The 14,781-nt window shown below is 38.5% G+C and overlaps 1 non-coding gene across 1 annotated transcript; it reads right to left on the bottom strand.

Moving 5' to 3' along the window:
* Nucleotides 1-2,387: 2,387 nt before the first annotated feature.
* LOC112725799 (small nucleolar RNA R71) lies at nt 2,388-2,495 on the bottom strand. Its single transcript, XR_003164882.1, has one exon. It is a non-coding gene; the product is annotated as a small nucleolar RNA R71 (small nucleolar RNA).
* Between the last annotated feature and the right edge of the window lie 12,286 nt (nt 2,496-14,781).

Raw genomic sequence — 14,781 nt, 5'->3', positions numbered from 1 at the left:
TTCGAGTTTGGACAACTGACGGTTCATCGTGTTGCTCAGATTGGGTAATTTTCTTCTTATTTTATTCTCAAAAAGTTTTCAAAAATTTTTCAAAAAATATTTTCTTCTTTTTCGTTTTTCCCAAAAAAAATATTTTCAAAAAAAAAATTATATACTTTTTTTCTTCAGAGTTTTTAAGAATGAATTCTAGAGTTTCATGAAGCATGTAGAATCCTGGCTGGCTGTAAAGCCATGTCCAAATTCCTTTGGACTGAGGATTCAACTAATCACTTCAATGCATGTAATAGCATACTAAAGCTTGGCTGGCTATTAAGCCATGTCTAACCCTTAGATTGGAGCTTTAGACTAAAGAGCACAAGATTCCTAGAATTCATATTAAAAATTTTGGAATCCTTATTTTTCTTTTTCACATTAATTTTCGAAAAATCCAAAAAAAAAATTCATAAAATCATAAAATCAAAAATATTTTGTGTTTCTTGTTTGAGTCTTGAGTCAATTTTTAAGTTTGGTATCAATTGCATTTTTTCTAAAATTTTTTATGCATTTTTCGAAAATTCATGCATTCATAGTGTTCTTCATGATCTTCAAGTTGTTCTTGGCCAGTCTTCTTGTTTGATCTTCATATTTTCTTGTTTTGTGTCTTTTCTTATTTTTCCTATGCATTCTTGCATTCATAGTGTCTATACATGAAAAATTTCTAAGTTTGGTGTCTTGCATGTTTTCTTTTCTTGAAAATTTTTCAAAAATAAGTCTTGATGTTCATCTTGACATTCAAAGTGTTCTTGGTGTTCATCTTGACATTCATAGTGTTCTTGCATTCATCACATGTTTTGATCCAAAATTTTCATGCATTGAGTCAATTTTGTGTTTTTCTCTTTCATCATTAAAAATTCAAAATTCAAAAAAATATCTTTCCCTTTTTCACTCATAAATTTCGAAAATTTGGATTGACTTTTTCAAAAATTTTTAAAATCTAGTTGTTTCTTATGAGTCAAATCAAATTTTCAATTTAAAAATCTTATCTTTTTCAAAATCTTTTTCAAAAATCAAATCTTTTTCATTTTTCTTATTTTTCGAAAATTTTAAAAAATTTTTCAAAAATTATTTTCTTAATTTTATCTCATAATTTTCCAAAATATCATCAAAAATTAATGTTTTGATTCAAAAATTTCAAGTTTGTTACTTACTTGTTAAGAAAGATTCAAACTTTAAGTTCTAGAATCATATCTTGTGATTTCTTGTGAATCAAGTCATTAATTGTGATTTTAAAAATCAAATCTTTTTCAAAACTAATTTCAATCATATCTTTTCAAAAATATCTTTTTATCTTATCTTTTTAAAAATCATATCTTTTTAATCCTACCTTTTCATATCTTATCTTTTTCAAATATCTTTTCTAACTTCCTATCTTCTTATCTTTTAAAAAAATTGATTTTCAAAATTTGTTTCAACTAACTAATTAACTTTTTGTTTGTTTCTTATCTCTTTCAAAACTACCTAACTAACCATCCTTCTCTAATTTTCGAAAATACCTCCCTCTTTTTCAAAAATTCTTTTTAATTAATTAACTGTTTCAATTTTTAATTTTAATTTTATCTTAATTTTTGAAAATCATTAACACTTTTTCAAAATTTATTTTTCGAATTCCCTCTCTCCCATCTCCTTCTATTTATTTATTACTTACTAACACTTCTCTTCATCTCATATCTCTGTTATCCTCACCCTTGTGTTTGGATTCTCCTCCCTTCTCTTTCCTTACATTACATTCTTTTCTTCTTCTACTCACACAAAGGAATCTCTATACTGTGACATAGAGGATTGCATATTTTCTTTGTTATTCCCTTCTTTGTCATATGAGCAGGAGCAAGGACAAGAACATTCTTGTTGAAGCAGATCCTGAACCTGAAAGTACTCTGAAAAGGAAACTAAGAGAAGTTAAAATACAATAATCCAGAGACAACCTTACAGGAATTTTTGAACAGGAAGAGGAGATGGCAGCCGAAAATAATAATAATGCAAGGAGGATGCTTGGTGACTTTACTGCACCTAATTCCAATTTACATGGAAGAAGCATCTCAATTCCTACCAATAGAGCAAACAATTTTTAGCTTAAACCTCAATTAGTTTTTCTGATGCAGCAGAACTGCAAGTTCTATGGACTTCCATCTGAAGATCCTTTTCAGTTCTTAACTGAATTTTTGCAGATCCGTGATACTGTTAAGACTAATGGAGTAGATCCTAAAGTCTACAGGGTCATGCTTTTCCCTTTTGCTGTGAGAGACAGAGCTAGAATATGGTTAGATTCTCAACCTAAAGATAGCATGAACTCTTGGGATAAGTTGGTCAAGGCTTTCTTAGCCAAGTTCTTTCCTCCTCAAAAGCTGAGTAAGCTTAGAGTGGATGTTCAAACCTTCAGACAGAAAGAAGGTGAATCCCTCTATGAAGCTTGGGAGAGATACAAGGAACTGACCAAAAAGTGTCCTTCTGACATGCTTTCAGAATGGACCATCCTGGATATATTCTATGATGGTATGTCTGAAGTAGCTAAAATGTCATTGGATACTTCTGCAGGTGGATCCATTCACCTAAAGAAAACGCCTGCAGAAGCTCAAGAACTCACTGACATGGTTGCTAATAACCAGTTCATGTACACTTCTGAGAGGAATCCTGTGAATAATGGGACGCCTCAGAAGAAGGGAGTTCTTGAAATTGATACTCTGAATGCCATATTGGCTCAAAATAAAATATTGACTCAGCAAGTCAATATGATTTCTCAGAGTCTGAATGGAATGCAAGCTGCATCCAACAGTACTCAAGAGGCATCTTCTGAAGAAGAAGCTTATGATCCTGAGAACTCTGCAATGCAGAGGTGAATTACATGGGTGAACCATATGGAAACACCTATAACCCCTCATGGAGAAATCACCCAAATTTCTCATGGAAGGATCAACAAAAGCCTCAACAAGGCTTTAATAATGGTGGAAGAAACAGGTTTAATAGTAGTAAACCTTTTCCATCATCCACTCAGCAACAGACAGAGAATTCTGAGCAGAATCCATCTAGCTTAGCCAACTTAGTCTCTGATCTATCTAAGGCCACTCTGAGTTTCATGAATGAAACAAGGTCCTCCATTAGAAATTTGGAGGCACAAGTAGGCCAGCTGAGTAAGAAGATCACTGAAACCCCTCCTAGTGCTCTCCCAAGCAATACAGAAGAAAATCCAAAAGGAGAGTGCAAGGCCATTGATATAACCATCATGGCCGAATCCAAGGAGGAAGGGGAGGACGTGAATCCCAAGGAGGAAGACCTCCTGGGACGTTCAGTGATCAACAAGGAGTTTCCCTTTGAGGAAACAAAGGACTCTGAGGCTCATCTAGAGACCATAGAGATTCCATTAAACCTCCTTACGCCCTTCATGAGCTCTGATGAGTATTCCTCTTCAGAAGAGAATGAGGATGTTACTGAAGAGCAAGTTGCCAAGTTCCTTGGTGCAATCATGAAGTTGAATGCCAATTTATTTGGTAATGAGACTTAGGGAGATGAACCTCCCCTGTTCACCAAAGAACTAAATGCATTGGATCAACTGAGATTGCCTCAGAAGAAACAGGATCCTGGAAAGTTTCTAATACCTTGTACCATAGGCACCATGACCTTTGAGAAGGCTCTATGTGACCTTGGATCAGGAATAAACCTCATGCCACTCTCTGTAATGGAGAAACTGGGAATCTTTGAGGTACAAGCTGCTAAAATCTCATTAGAGATGGCAGACAATTCCAGAAAACAGGCTTATGGACAAGTAGAGGACATATTAGTAAAGGTTGAAGGCCTTTACATCCCTGCTGATTTCATAATCCTAGATACTGGGAAGGATGAGGATGAATCCATCATCCTTGGAAGACCCTTCCTAGCCACAGCAAGAGTTGTGATTGATGTTGACAGAGGTGAACTAGTCCTTCAATTGAATGAGGACTCCTTTGTGTTTAAAACTTAAGGACATCCTTCTGTAAACATAGAAAAGAGGCACAGTAAGCTTCTCTCAGTACAGAGTCAACTAAAGCCCCCACAGTCAAACTCTAAGTTTGGTGTTGGGAGGCCTCAGCCAAACTCTAAGTTTGGTGTTGTACTCCCAAATCCAAACTCTAATTTTGGTGTTGGGAGTCTATAAATTGACCTGATCACCTGTGTGGCTCCATGAGAGCCCACTGTCAAGCTATTGACATTAAAGAAGCGCTTGTTGGGAGGCAACCCAATTTTTTATTTATCTAATTTTATTTTTATTTTATTGTTCTTTCATGTTTTATTAGGTTCATGATCATGTGGAGTCACAAAATAAATAGAAAAATTAAAAACAGAATAAAAAAAGCAGAAAAAAAATCACACCCTGGAGAAAGGACTTACTGGCGTTTAAACGCCAGTAAGGAGCATCTGGCAGGCGTTCAACGCCAGAACAGAGCATGGATCTGGCGTTGAACGCCCAAAACAAGCAGCATCCTGGAGTTCAGATGCCAGGAATGCACACTGAGGAAAGCTGGCGCTGAACGCCAGAAACATGCTGCATCTGGGTGCTGAACGCCCAGAACAAGCATCAATTCGGCGTTTAAATGCCAGAATTGCATGCAAAGGCATTTTACATGCCTAATTGGTGCAGGGATGCAAATCCTTGACACCTCAGGATTTGTGGACCCCACAGGATCAACTCAGCATCTGTGGATCCCACAGGATCCCCACCTACCACCACTCATTCTCTTTCCTCTTCTCAATGTTCATCCTCTCTTCCCAATAAACACCTTTCCCCAAAACCCTTCACCAATCACATCAAGCTCACTTCCCTACTACCCCTTCATCACTCACATCCATCCACTTTTCCCCATAAACCTACCTCATAAACCCCACCTACCTCCAAAATTCAAAATCACTTTCCCACCAAAACCCTCCCTAAATGGCCGAACCTAACCCCTCTCCCTTCACTATATAAACCTATCCATTCTTCTTCAATTTCACACAACACAACCCCCTCCTCCTCTTCTTGGCTGAAACACATCTCTCTCTCCCTCTCCTCCATTTCTTCTTCTTCTTCATCTATTCTTTCTTTTCTTGCTTGAGGGTGAGAAATATTCTAAGTTTGGTGTGGTAAAAGCATAAAGCTTTTTGTTTTTCCATTACCATGGCACCTAAGACCGGAGAATCCTCTAGAAAAGGGAAAGGAAAGACAAAAGCTTCCACCTCCGAGTCATGGGAGATGGAAAGATTCATCTCCAAAGCCCATCAAGACCACTTCTATGATGTTGTGTCCAAGAAGAAGGTGATCACCGAGGTCCCTTTCAAACTCAAGAGAAATGAGTATCCGAAAATCCGACATGAAATCCAAAGAAGAGGTTGGAAAGTTCTAACAAAACCTATCCAACAAGTCGGAATTCTAATGGTTCAAGAGTTCTATGCTAATGCATCGATCACTAGGAACCATGATCAAAGTAAGAACCCGAACCCAAAGAATTATCTCACCATGGTTTGGGAGAAATACTTAGATTTTAGTCCGAAAAATGTGAGGTTGGCGTTTGACTTGCCTATGATGCAAGGAGATGCACGCCCCTACACTAGAAGGGTCAACTTTGATCAAAGGTTGGACCAAGTCCTCATGGACATATGTGTGGAAGGAGTTTAATGGAAGATTGACTCAAAAGGCAAACCGGTTCAACTTAGAAGACTGGACCTCAAGCCTGTGGCTAGAGGATGGTTAGAGTTCATCCAACGCTCCATCATTCCCACTAGCAACCGATCTGAAGTTACTGTGGATCGAGACATCATGATTCATAGCATCATGATTAGAGAGGAAGTAGAAGTTCATGAAGTCATCTCCCTTGAACTCTACAAAATAGCCGAAAAGCCCTCCCCCTTGGCAAGGCTAGCTTTCCCTCATCTTATTTGCCATCTATGTTACTCAGCTGGAGCTTTCATAGAAGGAGACATTCCCATTGAGGAAGAGAAGCCCATCACTAAGAAAAGGATGGAGCAAACAAGAGAGCCCACTCATGGAGCTCAAGAAACACGTGAGGAAGCTCATCATCAAGAAATCCCTGAGATACCTCAAGGGATGCACTTTCCTCCACAGAATTTTTGGGAGCAAATCAACACCTCCCTAGGAGAACTAAGTTCCAACATGGGACAATTAAGGGTGGAACATCAAGAGCACTCTATCATCCTTCATGAAATTAGAGAAGATCAAAGAGCAATGAGGGAGGAGCAACAAAGACAAGGAAGAGACATAGAAGAGCTCAAGGACATCATTGGTTCCTTAAGAAGGAAACGCCACCATCACTAAGGTGGACTCATTCCTTGTTCTTAAATTTTCTGTTTTTCGTTTTCTTATGTTAAATGTTTATCTATGTTTGTGTCTTTATTACATGATCATTAGTGTCTAAGTGTCTAAGCCTTAAAGTAGTGAATATGAATCCATCACTTCTCTTAAATGAAAAATGTTTTTAATTCAAAAGAACAAGAAGTACATGAGTTTCGAATTTATCCTTGAACTTAGATTAATTATATTGATGTGGTGACAATACTTTTTGTTTTCTGAATGAATGCTTGAACAGTGCATATGTCTTTTGAAGTTGTTGTTTAAGAATGTTAAATATGTTGGCTCTTGAAAGAATGATGACAAGGAGACATGTTATTTGATAATCTGAAAAATCATAAAAATGATTCTTGAAGCAAGAAAAAGCAGTGAATACAAAAGCTTGCAGAAAAAAAAATAGCAAAAAAAATAGAAAAAAAAGAGAAAAAGCAAGCAGAAAAAGCCAAAAGCTCTTAAAACCAAAAGGCAAGAGCAAAAAGCCAATAGCCCTTAAAACCAAAAGGCAAGGGTAATAAGATGGATCCCAAGGCTTTGAGCATCAGTGGATAGGAGGGCCTAAAGGAATTAAATCCTGGCCTAAGCGGCTAAACCAAGCTGTCCCTAACCATGTGCTTGTGGCGTGAAGGTGTCAAGTGAAAACTTGAGACTGAGCGGTTAAAGTCAAGGTCCAAAGCAAAAAAAGAGTGTGCTTAAGAACCCTGGACACCTCTAATTGGGGACTTTAGCAAAGCTGAGTCACAATCTGAAAAGGTTCACCCAATTATGTGTCTGTGGAATTTATGTATTCGGTGGTAATACTGGAAAACAAAGTGCTTAGGGCCACAGCCAAGACTCATAAAGTAGCTGTGTTCAAGAATCAACATACTGAACTAGGAGAATCAATAACACTATCGGAATTCTGAGTTCCTATAGATGCCAATCATTCTGAACTTCAATGGAAAAAGCGAGATGCCAAAACTATTCAAGAGGCAAAAAGCTACAAGTCCCGCTCATCTGATTGGAGCTATGTTTCATTGATAGTTTGGACTTTATAGTATATTCTCTTCTTTTTATCCTATTTGATTTTCAGTTGCTTGGGGACAAGCAACAATTTAAGTTTGGTGTTGTGATGAGCGGATAATTTATACGCTTTTTGGCATTGTTTTTAGATGTTTTTAGTAGAATCTAGTTACTTTTAGGGATGTTTTTATTAGTTTTTATGTTAAATTTAAATTTCTGGACTTTACTATGAGTTTGTGTATTTTTCTGTGATTTCAGGTATTTTCTGGCTGAAATTGAGGGATTTGAGCAAAAATCAGATTCAGAGGTAGAAGAAGGACTGCTGATGCTGTTGGATTCTGACCTCCCTGCACTCAAAGTGGCTTTTCTGGAGCTACAGATCTCAAAATGCGCACTTCCAATTGCGTTGGAAAGTAGACATCCAGGGCTTTCCAGCAATATATAATAGTCCATACTTTGGCCGAGTTTAGACGACGCAAAAGGGCGTTGAACGCCAGTTCTACGCTGCAGTCTGGAGTTAAACGCCAGAAACACGTCACGAACCAGAGTTGAACGCCAAAAACATGTTACAACTTGGCGTTCAACTCCAAAAGAAGCCTCTGCACGTGTAAACTTCAAGCTCAGCCTAAGCACACACCAAGTGGGCCCCGGAAGTGAATTTCTGCATCAATTACTTACTTCTGTAAACCCTAGTAGCTAGTCTAGTATAAATAGGACTTTTTACTATTGTATTTACATGTTTGGATTATCTTTTGATCTATTGATCACGTTTGGGGGCTGGCCATTCGGCCATGCCTGAACCTTTCACTTATGTATTTTTCAACGGTAGAGTTTCTGCACTCCATAGATTAAGGTGTGGAGCTCTGCTGTTCCTCATGATTTAATGCAAAGTACTACTGTTTTTCTATTCAATTCAACTTATTCCGCTTCTAAGATATCCATTCGTACCCAAGAACATGATGAATTTTATGATTATGTAATGCTCATCATCATTCTCACTTATGAACGCGTGCTTGACAAACACTTCCGTTCTACATGCAAACAAGCTAGAATGAATATCTCTTGGATATCTAATACAGGGGACCGAGTCCGAGTTATTAGTATCTTCGTGATATAAGTTAGAACCCATGGATAGCCATTCCTGAGATCCTGAAAGTCTAAACCTTGTCTGTGGTATTCCGAGTAGGATCTGGGAAGGGATGGCTGTGACGAACTTCAAACTCGCGAGTGCTGGGCGTAGTGACAGACGCAAAAAGAGGGTGAATCCTATTCCAGTATGATCGAGAACCTCCAGATGATTAGCCATGCCATGACAGAGCATTTGGACCATTTTCACAAGAGAGGACGGGATGTAGCCATTGACAACGGTGATGCCCTTACAGAAAGCTTGCCATGGAAAGGGGTAAGACTGATTGGATGAAGACAGCGGGAAAGTAGAGAGTCAGAGGAACGAAAGCATCTCTATACGCTTATCTGAAATTCTCACCAATGATATACATAAGTATTTCTATCTTTATTTTCTATTTATTTATTATTATTATTCGAAAACTCCATAACCATTTGATATCCGCCTGACTGAGGTATACAAGATGACCATAGCTTGCTTCATACCAACAATCTCCATGGGATCGACCCTTACTCACGTAAGGTTTTATTACTTAGACGACCCAGTGCTCTTGCTGGTTAGTTGTGTGAAGTTGTGAAGTTATGTTTGGACCATGGTATTATGCACCAGTTTGTTGGCGCCATTGCCAGGGAGAGAACGAACAACAAATTTTACAACCTGAGTAACAATTTCGCATACCAAACCACCACACTCACAAGCCCCTTTTCACCATTCACCTCCATATGACCCTAACCCTTATCCACCCAATCAACCACCCTATGAGCCATATGAACCATATATAGAACCACCCCAATTCCAATCCAATTACTCCCAAGAACCACCACTTCCATATGCACCAAGTCCATATCCATCGACCCAAGAGCCATATGATCCTAATCATGCAATCCGAGCAGAACAAGAATCACAGGATCGTCTCAAGGAAACAGTAGATCAATTTCATGCAACCCTTTATCAACTGGAGCAATCGATAAATCAATTAGCTTCCCGACGTTCGGACACTCAAGGAACCCCCATGGCTTCATGTGGAGAATCTAATGAAGAACGTAGCATGAAGGAGACACTAGAAACTTCGATGGACAGTAAGGAGCATGACTTTGTACTGGAACAAGTGGAGGAAGCCGGAATTATTGAAGAAGAAGAATTGGTTGAAGACTTAGGAGACGCTGAACCTTCATGGGAATCAAGAGTTGTAGAGAATTCCGCCAAGAAATTTTCAATTGATGCTAAGGAGGATAGTGCACAACCCCCAAGGCATGTACCTTATGAAGAACTGGACGGAACAGATCAAGAAGCAAGTTTCCTTGGTAATAATGATCATGAATCAAGCTCTCCTAGTGATGAACTTGCATCCGTAATTGAACTCCTTGAGCTTGAAGAATATTCCCCAAGTGAATATGAAGATGATGTGGAGGTAGACTTTTGTCAACCTCCAACTTATGACTTGAGTTATGGGGAAGAAATTGAAGACTTTGATGAAGACGTGGTTACAGTTGAAGAGGTTTATAAGGAGGTGGAAAAATTCACAGAAGAGTACAAGGGAGTGGAGCTTGAAAGACCACTGGAAACACCTTTCCCAAGCCCATTACCCCCTATTACAAACGTTAAGTGGGTAAAATCCTTAACCTTTATCTTTACCTTCCCACTTGAATATGGTTTGCTTGAAACCGATGGCCAGCTTAGAGCTCTTTGTGGCTTTAAGAGTAAGAGGGAAATGGTTAGTAATAGGAGTTGGCATATAAGGTTTAATACGGTTCCACGCTCCAAATTGAAGTGCAAGGATTGGTATATAGCTCGATTGAATGGGTTTCAGAAGATGTTTGGGTATCTCAGTGAAAATTCAGATTGCGTATCGCCCGGTTGGAACAATATAGATCAAAACGAAGACGGGTACAAAAGCAAGGTTTGGGATCCTAGAATTTATTCTGACAATCAACACTCCTGGAGCCTGATCACCTGCTTTAACTTGCTCGAAGGCTTGACGTGCCTAGTTTGGGACCCCGGAGGCCATTAGAATTGCAAACGTTGGTGGAGATTTCTAGATGATTTCAAGCATAAGCCACCATGACAGGGAGCTCACCAAATGTCTAACTTAAGGACTTTAACTAAAAGTGCTAGGTGGGAGACAACCCACCATGGTATGATCGTTTTTCTTCAATCTTAGTTTTATTTTGTTTTGTTTTATTCTTAGTTTTATTTTATTCTATTTTCCCTAGTGTCATTCATAACATCTGCATCAGAATCCCCATTTTACATGCTGCATAAAAAAAAAACACACCACAAGTGCGCGTAGGCCACGCGTGGGCGTCGATCCCAAATTGACGTCTGCATCCAACGACTAGAAAGTTGGGCTGGAATCGTGTGGCTGGTGTGCGATAGGCACCAATTAGCCCACGCGTGTGATGGGATAATTTGTGGAAAAACGAATTTCCAAAACACCCAAATCTCACCGGCAAGTGTACCGGGTCGCATCAAGTAATAATAACTCACGTGAGTGAGGTCGATCCCACAGGGATTGAAGGATTGAGCAATTTTAGTTTAGTGGTTGATTTAGTCAAGCGAATCAAGTATTGAGTTGAGTGATTTGTGATTGCAGAAACTAAATTGCATGAAAAGTAAAAGGGAAGAGGGGAAATTGCAGTAAAGGAAAGAGCAGGAAAGTAAATGTGCTGAATCTTAAAGATCAAGAAATTAAATGGCAGAAACTTATAACGCAAGAAATGTAAATTGCAGAATCTTAGAGTGCAATAAATATAAATGGCTTGAATTATAAAGGGAATTGGGAGTGTGATTTGCAGAAATTAAACAAGGAACAGTAAAATTCTACAAACAGAAATGTAAAAGATGGATTCAATTAAACCGGATCGTAAATGAAAATGAAAATAAGCTTGGTGTAGCAACGAAACAAAGAAATTAAAATTGAAAGATGTAGATCTCAGGACTTAAGAGACTAGATAACCAAGTCTAGATCTCAATGCCTTCCTAGGCCCAAATTCAGAATTCAATTGCAAGAAAAATAAAGATCCAGCAGTAGAAGAAAAGAAGTGAAATCGCAAATTCTCAATGTTGCAGTAAATCAAAACAGAGAGATCTCAAGATGAGATTGAGACAGAATTTCCTCAATTCTTCAACCCAATATTCAAGACAAGTGTAAATGAAATTTAAAACAAGAAAACTAAGAGGAAGAGAATTAAATTCTCCTTCCCCAACACTCAAAATCTCAAAATAACTTCTAACCAAAAGCTCTCCCAAAATCACTTTGTAAAAACTAAAACGGAAAAGCTCTCGAAAAACTTAAATTCTAAGCTATTTATACACTTTCTTCAAATGATCTTCAAACCTTGAATTGGGCCTTTGCTCTTGATGAAATTGGGTTGACAAAAGCCTCTGTTGATTGCTCTTGGAGTTGGAGAGAAACCCATTTGTGAACCGGGCCATGAACTAGAAAAGCTTGAGTAAAAGTTTGAGGTCAAACTTTGACTCAAGCTTTTCATATCAGCTTGCCTCCTTTTGCTGTCATCCACGTTTGAGCCAAAGTTTGAGGTCAAACTTTGAGCCAAACGTGGATCCCTCTTGTATGCCTCTTGGGGTGCTACTTTGCCCTCTTGCCAATGTTGCCAATTTTATGCCCACTATAGACTATTATATATGGTTGGAAAGCTCTGAATGTCAGCTTTCTAACCCACTTGGAATCACCTCAATTGGACATCTACAACTCATGTTATTCTTGTTGGAAGTATACCCCTTCAGGCTGTTGTGGCGCCAACGTTTGCCTAAAAGCTTGAGGTCAAACGTTGGCACAAGCTTTTGCTCTCCTGGGTGTATTCGTTGTGGCGCCAACGTTTGCCTAAAAGCTTGAGGTCAAACGTTGGCGCAAGCTTTTGCTCTTCTCTAGGGTGTATTCAACTCTTCCAAAAGTTTGAGCTAAAGTTTGAGGCAAGCTTTTGCTCAAGCTTTTTGTTCTCTCTTGCTCCTTGCCATTTCTTCTTTCTTCAACCTTCTTCAAAGCTCTTTTCACCTATCATCAATAAACCAAGCACATCAAAGCTATGCTCAAAATCATGAGATTGTTATTCTTTCATAATATATAACAATTATAGCACAAAATCTCATGAAAATGTATTAATTTATCCATGGTTGATTGAATCAAAGGAAACATGAAATTCTACCCAATTGGCTTACTTATGGCTCAAGAAAGTGCATAAAATCAATTGAAAACAAAAGAAAAAGGCTAGTGAAACTAGGCTAAGATGACTTGTCATCACAACACCAAACTTAAAGCTTGCTTGTCCCCAAGCAAGAAAGGAATTATGCTCAAAGGTTCTTTCAATTAAGATGGATTGAAGAATAACTTGTAATGTCCTGTGAGTGAAGTGATTAAGTGACAGTGGGGTGAACTCTAAATTATATGCTCATACAAGGGCTTCAGTGCTTACTAGTCCTTACATATTGGAAGTCTTAGGTCCTAGGACTTTCATCCAAATGATATCATGGAGATCTCTCTATAGGTAATCACCTTGAAGCAGCTTAGAATTGCTGTACTTTAGCCTTGACTCTAAGTGTCATGTCTCAAAGCGGCTTTTTAGATAAGCTTTCAATCAATACTCCTAAACCAGTTGGTTTTAAGGTATTAGGTGTTAAAGCACCCCTAAGGATTTACTTACTCAAGCCTCTCTCTTTGACACAATTCGACCACAAGCATTTACTAGGATAACAACTCTTTGAGTTCTTGTTTCTTTCTTCTTTTTTGCCTAGTAATTGATGCTCAGAGCCTTGGGCCATGTTCTTTTTGTTTTTGTATTTTCTTCATTTTCTTTTGTCTTGTTTGCTGCTTCTTGGATCAATAAATATTTGAGAATCTCCACAACACTTCTTTGAACTTTATGTCCCGCCTATGAGCTCCCATGCAAGTTTTCATAAGCATGCAACCTTGATGAGCGGATAATTTGTATGCTTTTTGGCATTGTTTTTAGTATGTTTTTAGTAGGATCTAGTTACTTTTAGGGATATTTTCATTAGTTTTTATGTTAAATTCACATTTCTGGACTTTACTATGAGTTTGTATGTTTTTCTGTGATTTCAGGTATTTACTGGCTGAAATTGAGGGACTTGAGCAAAAATCAGATTCAGAGGTTGAAGAAGGATTGCTGATGCTGTTGGATTCTGACCTCCCTGCACTCAAAGTGGATTTTCTGGAGCTATAGAACTCAAAATGGCGCTCTTCGAATTGCGTTGGAAAGTAGACATCCAGGCTTTCCAGAAATGTATAATAGTCCATACTTTGGCCGAGTTTAGACGACATAAAAGGGCGTTGAACGCCAGTTCTACGCTGTTGTCTGGAGTTAAACGCCAGAAACAAGTCACAAACCAGAGTTGAACGCCAGAAATACGTTACAACCTGACGTTCAACTCCAGAAAGAGCCTCTGCACGTGTAACATTCAAGCTCAGCACAAGCACACACCAAGTGGGCCCCGGAAGTGGATTTATGCATCAATTACTTACTTTTGTAAACCCTAGTAGCTAGTTTATTATAAATAGGACTTTTTACTATTGTATTAGACATCTTTGGAATCTTTGAACATCTTTTGATCTATTGATCACGTTTGGGGGCTGGCCATTCGGCCATGCCTGGACCTTCTTCACTTATGTATTTTCAACGATAGAGTTTCTACACTCCATAGATTAAGGTGTGGAGCTCTGCTGTTTCTCAAAGATTAATGCAAAGTACTACTGTTTTTCTATTCAATTCAACTTGTTCTGCTTCTAAGATATTCATTCGCACTTCAACCTGAATGTGATGAACGTGACAATCATCATCATTCCTTATGAACGCGTGCCTGACAACCACTTCCGTTCTACCTTAGATTGAATGAGTATCTCTTAGATCTCTTAATCAGAATCTTCGTGGTGTAAGCTAGAATGATGGCGGCATTCAAGAGAATCTGGAAAGTCTAAACCTTGTCTATGGTATTCCGAGTAGGATTCAATGATTGAATGACTGTGACGAGCTTCAAACTCGCGATTGCTGGGCATAGTGATAGACGCAAAAGGAGGGTGAATCCTATTCCAGCATGATCGGGAACCTCAGATGATTAGCCATGCCGTGACAGGGCATCTTGGACCATTTTCACAAGAGGAGGGGATGTAGCCACTAACAACAGTGATGCCCTTGCATAAAGCCAGCCATAGAAAGGAGTAAGACTGATTGGATGAAGACAGCAGGAAAGCGGAGGTTCAGAGGAACGATTGCATCTCCATACGCTTATCTGAAATTCTCACCAATGATTTATATAAGTATTTCTATCC

The sequence above is a fragment of the Arachis hypogaea genome, chromosome 11, assembly GCF_003086295.3.
Source record: "Arachis hypogaea cultivar Tifrunner chromosome 11, arahy.Tifrunner.gnm2.J5K5, whole genome shotgun sequence".
NCBI classification, from domain to species: domain Eukaryota; kingdom Viridiplantae; phylum Streptophyta; class Magnoliopsida; order Fabales; family Fabaceae; genus Arachis; species Arachis hypogaea.
The sequence above is the reverse complement of the archived record's forward strand: the minus strand, read 5'-3'. Positions and strand labels throughout refer to the sequence as shown.